Source organism: Dendrobium catenatum, unplaced genomic scaffold (genome assembly GCF_001605985.2).
Source record: "Dendrobium catenatum unplaced genomic scaffold, ASM160598v2 fragScaff_scaffold_133, whole genome shotgun sequence".
In the NCBI taxonomy this organism is placed as follows: Eukaryota; Viridiplantae; Streptophyta; class Magnoliopsida; order Asparagales; family Orchidaceae; genus Dendrobium; species Dendrobium catenatum.
In genome coordinates, this window is record NW_021318595.1 from 7,529,837 (window position 1) to 7,540,782 (window position 10,946).

Below are 10,946 nucleotides of genomic sequence, written 5' to 3' on the forward strand. Positions count from 1 at the left end.
GGATGTACCTTGGTGTAAGCTTTTTTCTAATGATATTCTTCTTGTTCATAAGACTAAAGAGGGAGTTGAAGGTAAACTTTAATTATGGAGGTCAACCTTAGAGTCTAAAGATTTTCGCTTGAGTATATCTAAAATAGAATATATGGAGTGTAATTTTAGTAGTAATAGACCTAGTGAGGGGACTGTGACTTTGGGCGATCAAGTCATTAATAAGAGTACACATTTTAGATATCTTGGATCTATTTTTCAGAGTGATGGAGAAATAGATGGGGAAATTATAAGCAGAATTCAAGTTGGATGGTTGAAGTGGAGGAATGCATCAGGCATGTTATGTGATAGAAATGTACCCCTCAAACTTAAGGGAAAATTCTAAATGATGGTAGTGATGCCTACAATACTTTATGGTGCCGAATGTTGGCCATTAAAAGAGAAGCATAATACTAAGTTAAGTGTGGCAGAGATGAGGATGCTCAGGTGGATGAGTGGCTTTACCCTTAGAGATAGGAAACAAAATGAGCATATACGTGAAAAGGTAGGAGTAGCTCCAGTAGAAGATAAGATTAGAGAGAGTCACCTTAGATGGTTTGGTCACATGAAAAGGCGGCCTTCCGATGACCCAGTTAAGAGAGTATAGGTATTAGATTTGACTTGTGTTAAGAAAGGTAGGGGCAGACCTAAAAACACTTGGTTAGAAAATATTAGGTATGACCATTATTTATTAGATTTAAATAAGAATTTGACTTTTAATAGGACACAAAAGAGAAAAAGGATTCATGTAACCTACTCCAAGTAGTGGGATAAAGGCTTGATGTTGTTGTTGTAGCATAAAGTAAAATGAGGAAGAAAATTTTCTTAGTCAGTCAAAGTATATTAAGAACATCCTTAAAAATATGAAATAGATAATGCTAAAACAGTAACTACACCTATAAGTTTTTTAGTTTAATTAGATAAGGACCCTAAGGGAAAATTTATTGATCAAAAGAAATTTAGAGGTATAATTGGATCATTGCTTTACTTAACTGCTAGAAGAACATATATAATGTTCAATATTTATTTGTGTGCTAGATTTTAATTTGATCCAAAAGAATCACATTTGACAGCAATAAAAAGAATTCTGAGATATCTTTTGGGAAGTAAAAACTTATGGATTAGGTATCCTAAGCATAACTCTTCATTTGAAATTATTGCTTATTCTAATTAAAATTTTTTAGATGGTAGGATTGATTGGAAAAATACATATGGAACATACCAATTCATAGGAAACTCTTTTGTTTTTTGGTCCAGTAAAAAGTAGAATTCAGTAGCCCTATCTACTGCTAAAGAAGAATATATTGCCTTAGGTAGTTGTGTTGCACAAGTTCTTTGTTTGAAATATGTGTTGATTAATTTAGAATTTTCAATTAACACAATTCTAATTTTTTATGATAATACTAATGCCATATGCTTTCAATGAATCTTATTCAACATTCTATAACCAAGCATCTGTTAAGATAGTTGCTATTTGCATGCTTTTCATTTTTGCAACTTATAAAGTTTTGATGATTTCGAACATTATGAGATCACGTAGCTAAGGGAGAGATTGAATTGAATCATGATACTATGGAAAATCAACTTGCAGATATTTTCATAAAACTATTGGCCTTTGACACTTTTAGCACCTTAAGAACTAGGTTAGGCGTGATTGATCTTAATGTTTAAATTAAAAATTCTACAAACTTTATCTGTTATATATATATATATATATATATGTAGTCTCTGTTTGTTTATTTTGTTTGTTTTTGTGTGTTTAGTTGTGTATTTTTTATTTTTACTATAAAGCATGCCACTTAGTGAAAAATAATTGGTTTTGAGATGATTTTTTTTATTAATGCCTTATTCTCTAAGTTTTATGTTTGTATTGTACAAAAATTTTTCATCCCATATGAATTTTGTAGCATGTGCATGGTAGGTTTAAGAGTTTAGAACACAAAACTTAGTTTTTCATAGGTTCTGTACTATACGATGACATCATTATATTATATAATTTGTACTATTTTGTCTATATGTATAGGGATGGTTTACCAGTTGGAGTCAATTATTATTTGTTGATAATGCATACAAAATCATATGGGGGATGAACCAAACCATACAATCTGATAGTTAGTTTCTGTGGGGGATGAACCAAACCATCTTTGAAACAATCTTTAATATTATGATCATCCCAGACGAACAACTATTCATCTGTACGATTGCGCGGTCAAAAAGCCTGTATGAAAGTATGCCTCAGAAATGGCATTTTATGAAAAGCCGTTTCATTTTTGGCTGTTCCCAATTGTACGTACAAAAATAATTTTGTCCCATACGATTTTAAAATCTTACGCTTGATTCAAGTTTTGTAATGTATGATAGGTCATTTTCCTTTATATATAAGGGTTTTTAAAATCATTTTCATTCACTTTTTTATCAATTTCAAATCCCTCTAGAGCCCTCATCTTAGGAATGGCTAATACCAACAATGGTTCACAAATTGAAAAAAGGTACAAAATTAGTCCAAATAGAAAAAATGCACAAAGTGTGCCACAAATCTTCAAAAAGATATACAAAGACACCAATTAAAAATTTTTTATTGTATTGATTCTACTATCTTTCAATATCTAATCTAAATTCGTCTAATCTAAAAGGCTGATGGTTCTCTGTCAATACTTGGAGAGTGTGAAAGGATGATGGTACTTTGCCACACCGGGGATTGGTGGAAGGGAGGTGTTTTTTAAAGGCTTCTCCACCTTGATATGGGAGCAATAGGAGAGTCACCTTGGTAATATTACAATACCTGAAGAGAAAGTCTGTAGGGAGTGGACATAGGTCTAGTTGGACTGAACAATTATAAATTTATATATTCCTATTTTACTACATTTTTAATTTTCTACGCATTTAAATTTTTATGGTTAAAAAAATTTTTTCCAAATAAATAGAGGGTAAGGACTTATATTTTTATATCATCATTAGAACTTTATCTAAGTTGGGCACTTTAAAGTAGAATTATATATGAAATAAAAATGCTTTAAAATTTTTAAAAAATGATTTTAAAAAGATATTTTTTCCCTAAAAAAGCATACCTCCCTTGAAATAAAATATCACTCTCATAGGCCAGGTGGTTTGAATTTACCCACAGGTTGGGAGGTACTTAAACAAGGCGGGAAGGAATGATATGAATGCATGAGAACCTAAATGAAATTTAGGTTACTATTAAAATATATTTATCATTTTATTTTATCTTAAAATTCTAATTTTATTCCTAAGAGCTTAGGAAAATTCTAGGCTAAGGCAGATGAAAAAAAGAAACCTATAAAAATAAGCAATTTTTACTATATAAATAATATAAACACATCGATTTAAAAGTGTGTAAACATCAAAATTCTATGTGACAAGCACCACTTAATATACAATCTTCATTTTTTCTGTGTTCATTTCAATCTTCATTTAGCTTGGTTCTTTGCCTCACACTTTTAAATGATGTAAATCTTCATTTTTTCTTATTTAGCTTTGTTCTTTGCCTCACACTCTTTCTGTGTTCATCAATAAGATATCCAAATGCAAAGAACTCTCTAACAGAGGATAGTTCTTTTCTCTTTGGATCCTTATTCTTTTGGTAAAATGTCTTATTTTAAATACTTTCACAACTCTTTTCTTTATAAATTACATCATTAAAAATATAAATGGTTTAAACTCTCTACATATTAGTAAAGAAATTTATATGTAAATCATAAGCATAAATCAAATCATATAATTATTTGCTCATTTTGAGGAACATGTAAGCATTGCCATACTTTAATGCTTAGGGGGCTAAACAAAAAAAGCACCTACAAATTATTTGATTAGATTTTAATCAAAATTAATTTTAGCCCCTTTTTATAAACCTGCATAAAAAAAACCTCCTGCAAAAAAAATTAATTAGAAATGGACATCCAAATAACTCTTCTGGGAAATCAAAGTGTCCATCAATGATCACATCATAAACTGCATGGCATAAGCATCACAACATAAACATTAAAAAAATTCCTTTTATAAAACCATAACAATTCTCATTTATATACTCACCATTTTTATATCATAGAAAAGCATATGAAAGAAACAATGGCCTAGCCTAAAAATGGAATGTCTTGTCACAACAAACCATTTATAGTGTGTGTAGTAGGTTGTATGGTTTGGATATATTATTGTATTTAATATTTTTTAAAAATTTTAATGGGTTGAATTTAGTTTTTTGAAAGCTAAAAAAATTTAGTTTAAATTTTTTTGTTCTAATGTTTCGAGATTTATTTTAGGATAGAATTTAATTATAGAAGTTGATTGTTGATTAGTAGTTTAAGATATTTTGATTAGCCATTTAGAGCTTTCAATCCAATGCTGTTGCAAATTTGATTTTATGGATTAGAGTTTTGTTGATATAAAACATTCATGTTTTTCTACGACTGCCTTGTCTACTAACATTTTAGGTCCACAAGATCGAGTGCAACTCAAACCAGCTCAAGATTGGGTAGATTAGGTCTGAGTCAGTTTGTAATTTTTTCCTTTCTTGAGTATATTATAAATGATGTGGTTTATGATGCTAAGTTACCTTACACACACACATGAAGAAAATTTTCTGACTTATTGGTTAGAGTTCTCTATTTTGATCACATCGTCCAAGACGATTTAGAAATCATCCTGGACAATCTGTTAAAAATAGAAATCCTAATTATGGCATCCTAGTTAAGGCAGTCATCATTAAGTTCATCATCCTGGACAATATTCATATCAGCTGGGACGATAGGCTCAAATAAAAATGAATCAGCTGCTAGAACTATTTAGGCATCATTACTTTTTAATCATCGTCTAGGACATCAGCCTGGACAATGTCCTTCAATTATGCCTAAATTAATCTGGAAATTAATAAAAGTAATTAAAAATTGATTGAGTCAATCAAATCATCCTGGACGATCGTAGGATCGGCCAGGATGATCAGTTCAAAAACCTAGATTGCTCTTGGACGATCAAACATCGGACAGCTTCTATTCAGGGCAATATTTTGGACGATTTACATAGATTTGAACTAATTGTCCAGGATGATCGTGAGATCGGCCTAGGCGATCAAGCTATTTTTTTATCATCTAGACATATATTTAGTGTAATTATCTGGATGATATTCAGGATTTTATATTGATCGTATAGAATGATATTATACCGACTTGGATGATATGAAAAAAAATCTTATAATCATCCCAAACTGTTTGGGCTGATTGAGCAAAATTTGCGCTGATCGTCTAGGATGATATTTATATCATCCTGTATGATAAAGTCAATTTGTATGAAATAAGAGCTATTCTAAAACTCTTCTATTTAAGTGATCTTGTTCTACCCAAGAGCTCATCTTTTGCAGCTATCTAGACCTAAGAGAGCCTAAAGGAGAGGGAGAGAGAGGGAGAGGATCTCATGAATTGGAGTTTGTGAGGGGTTTCAAAAGGGTTGCTCCAAATCAAGGATCTAAGTCTTCTTCTCCGATTGTCATCCCTTGTTCTTGGAGGTTCAAGAGAGGTTCACTTCAGCAATCGATAAAGGTTCTTTGCCTACTTCAGGAGGAAGAAAAAGAAGTTTGGTTCTCTGCCTCACCAGTGTCAGTGGAAAGGAGGTTTTGTAAAGTCTTCTCTACCTTACTGTGGGAGCAAAATGAGAGTCACTTATTTTAGTGCAATACATGGAGGGTGCCCCCGGGGAGTGGACGTAGGTCAAGTTGACCGAACCACTATAAATTTCTGTGTTTCTTTTCTACTACCACTTTTCACATTTAATTTTCGCACGTTGAATTTCTTTGTGGTGAATTTTGGTTTGTTTAAGTTTTTTTTTTATCGTGAAAGATTTTTTAAAATACTAATTCACTCATGCCCCTCTTGGTTAGCTTGGGCTAGTTCATAAGGGTTTAACAATCCTAACGAACTTTCAAGTTATATAAAAGCGAGATTCATAAAAATGAGTTTTTAAAAACTTTTGAATTTTGATTCATGACTAACTATGGTAATTGTGATACTGTAGAAGGGTATTCTATTACCCGACCACCTTTGTTTGGTAATATTCCTTTTGATTTTTGGAATACTTGCATGTCTATATTTTTACAATCAATTGACTATCACATGTGGATACTTATTAAAGAAGGATATTCACCTCCTTTACGTGAAATTAGTGGCACTAAAATTGAACTTTTTTTTCTTAAATGGACTTTTGATGATAGGGATTTAGAATAACTTAATGTAATATATTTGAACAATTTTTTTTTTTTTTGTGCTTTAAAATCTGAATACTACATGCGTGTTTCTTCTTGTGCTACTGATAAAGAGATTTGAGATAAATTGTGTATTACTTATGATGGAACAAATGAAGTTAAGCAATCTTGATTGAATATTTTATTACATGATTACAAACTTTTATGTATGAAACCTTCTGAATCAATTTCTAAAATGTATACAAGCTTTACTTAAATTGTTACCTCTTTGTATGCCTTAGGACGAGAACTCACTAACTATAAAAAAGTGAATAAAATTTTAAGATGTTTGCTTTCCTCTTTTGATGCTAAGATTACTACAATTATTGAATCTAAAAATTTGAATATTTATTCAATTGATATTACTTGGATCACTCATTGCTTTTTAACAAGGGGTGAATCAAAGAAATCTTGATGTAGGTGATAAAAAGATGGAGAAAATTGTGCCGCTGAAGGCTAATAATGCAGACACTGATTCTTCCGTGTCTGAAAGCGATGATGTTTCCTTAATTACAAGGCAATTCAAACGCTTTCTAAGAAAGAAGCAAAAGAACCATAAAAATTTGAACAAAGGTAAGAGAAATAAAAATTTTAAAAGTTCTAATGATATTATTTATTTTGAATGCAGGAAGTCAGGACATATTAAAGCTGATTGTCCCACTCTAAAGACTCATCCTAGCAAGGAGAAGAGTGAGGAGAAACCCAAGTTCAAAAAGGACAAGAAGAAGTTCCAAAAGGCATTCTGGGAAAATTCGACATCTTACTTCTCTGAGACTTAAGCTGAAGAGGAGACTACAAACTTGAGCTTGATGGCAGACAAATATCTTGGCTAGAGTGACCAAGAAGAGGTATGTGAACTCACCTATGATCAACTACTTGAAGTTTCTGAACAAATTCATGCACCATATAGGAAACTTAAGAAATCACATGCTAGGTTGAAATTGAAGTTTTTAAATTTACAAAAAGATCATGAAATTCTTCTTAAAGATAATTCTATAATTGATAGCAATCACAAGTCATTACTTGATGAGTTTTATGTATTAAACAAAAAGCATACTGAATTATCTAATGCACTTGATTCCTTGAAGTCATCCCATGCTGAATTAGAAAAGGTGTATAAGAAATTAGCAAATCCCAAAGCTTTTAAAAATAACAAATCATCATTGCATGCATCACATAACTTTTAAAAGAAGCATCACCATATGAGTAGATTTTTACATCCTTTTGCTGGTGTTAGATGTTTTTTATGTGGCATGTTAGGACACATTGCACACACTTGTACCATTCACCATAGTAGAAATTTGGTGTGGAGATCCAAATTACATGATTCCCAGCATAACACACATGCATTACATTCTACTTTCCATAAGAAGGGTCCCAAATTATTAAGAGAGTTGCTATTTGCATGTTTTACATTCTTGCAACTTGTATAGTTTTGATGATTCCAAATATTATTTTTATATGTATTGATATCTCCTAAAACTTTTTAGAAGATTTATTTTTGCTCTTGTGTGAACTAACATTTCAGGAAAATCAAACTCTAAACTACTGAAGACTTTAAATCAAATTTAGCATGAGAGATTTTGTGAATTGAAGCTTGTTTTTTTCTTTGAATTAAGTTTGAGAGTGAGTGATTGTAATTGAGTGAATAAACACGCACACACTTAAGGAGATCTTTAACAATTTATACTGATCATACGGGATGAACATAGTTCGTACGGGACGATCAAGTCAGTTATTTCCTCTAAAGAGCAATGGAATGAACAGGAGTCGAAGAAAATTTTTCTAAGTCTTGATTGTCCAGAATGAATGTTTAATCATCCCAGGATGAAATGTTCTCTAGAAAATTTTTGTTCAGACAAAATTTATATTCGTGCCAGGACGAAATGCTCTCTGAAAAATTTTTGTCCAAACAAACTCAAATTTGTCCCAGGACAAAAATGTCCTCTAGAAAATTTTTGTTCAGACGAAATTTATATTCATGCTAGGACGAAATGCTCTTTGGAAAATTTTTGTCCGGATGAACTCATATTTGTCCCAGGACGAAGTGAACCGACTCTTCAAATTTTGGCGTCATCCTGCAGTTTTTGGGAACCGACCTATGGTATAACTATTCATATCGGACGAATCTAGTTTATACGGGATGATACTCGGGGATGATTTTAGTTCGTACCAATATACATTTGGTTCATTTCACACATTTAAGTAAAATCATCCTAGACGATCCACGATCGTACGGGACGATCAACTTCGTGTTGACTTGAAAATTTATAGTTTTTGGACGGTTTTTCTTGTCTTTCATATAAATAATCTAATTTAGACTATCACTTAATCTTTTTTCCTACTGATCTTTGTTCCTATTAAAAGAAGAGTCAAGGAGAGAGTGTGAGAGAGTGTTTGAAGGAGGATTCTTCCTATTAGAGTGTGAAGGCTTCATTTGGTGTTCAAAGGTAAGAATCTTTACTTTTGATTTGTGTTTACTTCACACTTTTCTCTCTTCCTTCTAGATTTCTTGTGAAGAAGATCTGTTAGGAAAATCCGATTCTCTGCCGACACTTAGATAGTGTGAATAGCCGAAGGGTTCTCTGCCCACACTAGGAGATTTTGAACAACCGATGGGTTCTCTGCCCACACTAAAAGAGTGTGAAAGGACGAAGGGTTCTCTTCCCACACCAGGAGAGTACAAAAGGATGGACGGTTCTCTGCTAACATTAGGAAGAGTGTAAAAGAATGACGGATCTCTGCCGCACAGGGTAATGGTGGAAGAGTGTTTTATAAAGGCTTTTCCGTCTTGCTGTGGGTGCAAAAGAAGAGTCACTAGTGGTATTAATGCAATACTCGAAGGGTTCCTCCGGGGAGTGGATGTAGGTCAAGTTTGATCGAACCACTATAAATCTCGTGTCTTTTATTTTATTGCTGCTTTTAATTTTTCTATTTTACTATTTCAAAATTATGGTTGAAAAACTTTTTATATAAAATTTACTAAATTTAAATTCTCGATTTTAAATTTTAAAAGAGGGTAAAATTTTTAAATACCAATTCACCCGCCTCCCCTCTTGGTTAGCCGCTGGGACATAAGCTTAGGTTTAACAACCTAATTCATAATGAACAAGTTTCAACAAGTGGTATCAGTGCTTAGTTTTAAAATCATAAGTTTAGACTACTTTTTGAGTAACATAGATGGCTACATTTGGAAACCGAAATACACTTGAGGGTTACACTATAACTAGACCTCCAATGTTTAACAATTTTCCTTTTAATTATTATAAAACACGCATGTCTACTTTTTACAGTCACTTGATTATCGTATATGGATCTTAGTTCAGGAAGGGTACATAAAACCAACTAGACTAGTCGACGGAGTCAGAGTTGAAACACCTTTTGTGGACTGGACAGTAGAAGAATGTGACTTAGCACAACTAAACGCCAAATGCTTGAACAGTTTCTATTGTGCACTTAATTCAGAAGATTACATATGGATTTCTACTTACAAGAGTGGAAAGAACATATGGGATAGACTTTGTATAACATATGAGGGGACTAATGAGGTTAAGAAATCTAGACATAATATCTTATTTTTTTTATTATGAGCTATTTCACATGAAACCTAATGAATATATTTCTTATATGTACACAAGATTCACACAAATAGTCACCTCTTTATATGCATTAGGTAGGAAACTAACGAATGCTGAAATGGTTAATAAGATTCTTCATTGTTTGCTTACTGCTTATGATGCTAAAATTACTGCAATTATAGATTCTAAAGATATAAACATTTACTCTATTGACAATCTTCTTGGTTCATTAATTGCTTACGAGCATGGAGTAAGCCATAGAAAGATTGATGCAGGTGAACCACAAAAGGAGAAGAACATAACACTGAAAGTGGAAGAGTCTGACAGTGAACACTCACAACCTGAGGATGAAGATGACATCGCATTGATGACTAGACAATTTAGAAGCTTTCTGAAGAGGAAGCATATGAGATGCCATCAATGGAATAGAGGTAAATTTAATAGAAATGCCAAGGCTTCAAATGATGTTATTTGCTATGAGTGCATAAATCATGGACACATAAAGATAGATTGCCCAAAACTCAAAGCCACTCCTAGCAAGGAGTAGGTAGAGGAGAAACCTTTTGTAAAGAAGGGCAAGAAGAAATTCCAAAGAGCTTTTTGGGCGGACTCAGCTTCAGACTCATCATAGACAGAAAAGGAAAAGGAAGCCACTAATCTATGTTTAATGGTCGATAGTCTTGATCAGTCAGATCAAGAAGAGGTATGTGACTTAAGTTATGATGAACTTTTTGAAGTTTCTGAACACATGCATGATGCATATAGGAAAATAAAGAAAAAGCATGCTAGTCTATGTTTAGAATTTGAAGAACTACAAAAGAATCAAGAAATCCTTAGGAAAGATCATACTTTAATTGATGACAACCACATGAAATTACTTGATGAGTTTGATAACTTGAATAAAATTCATGAAAATTTAAAATCATCATATGCTGAACTTGAAAAAGATTTAAAAAATTTTAAGGATGAATCGGAGAGCAAGATTTATAGATCAAATTATACAAATTGAATTTTGAAAGATATGAATTTATTTTACAAATTAACGATAAAATCTCTCGAGGATAATAGGATACACCCTAAACTTGAAGATTTTA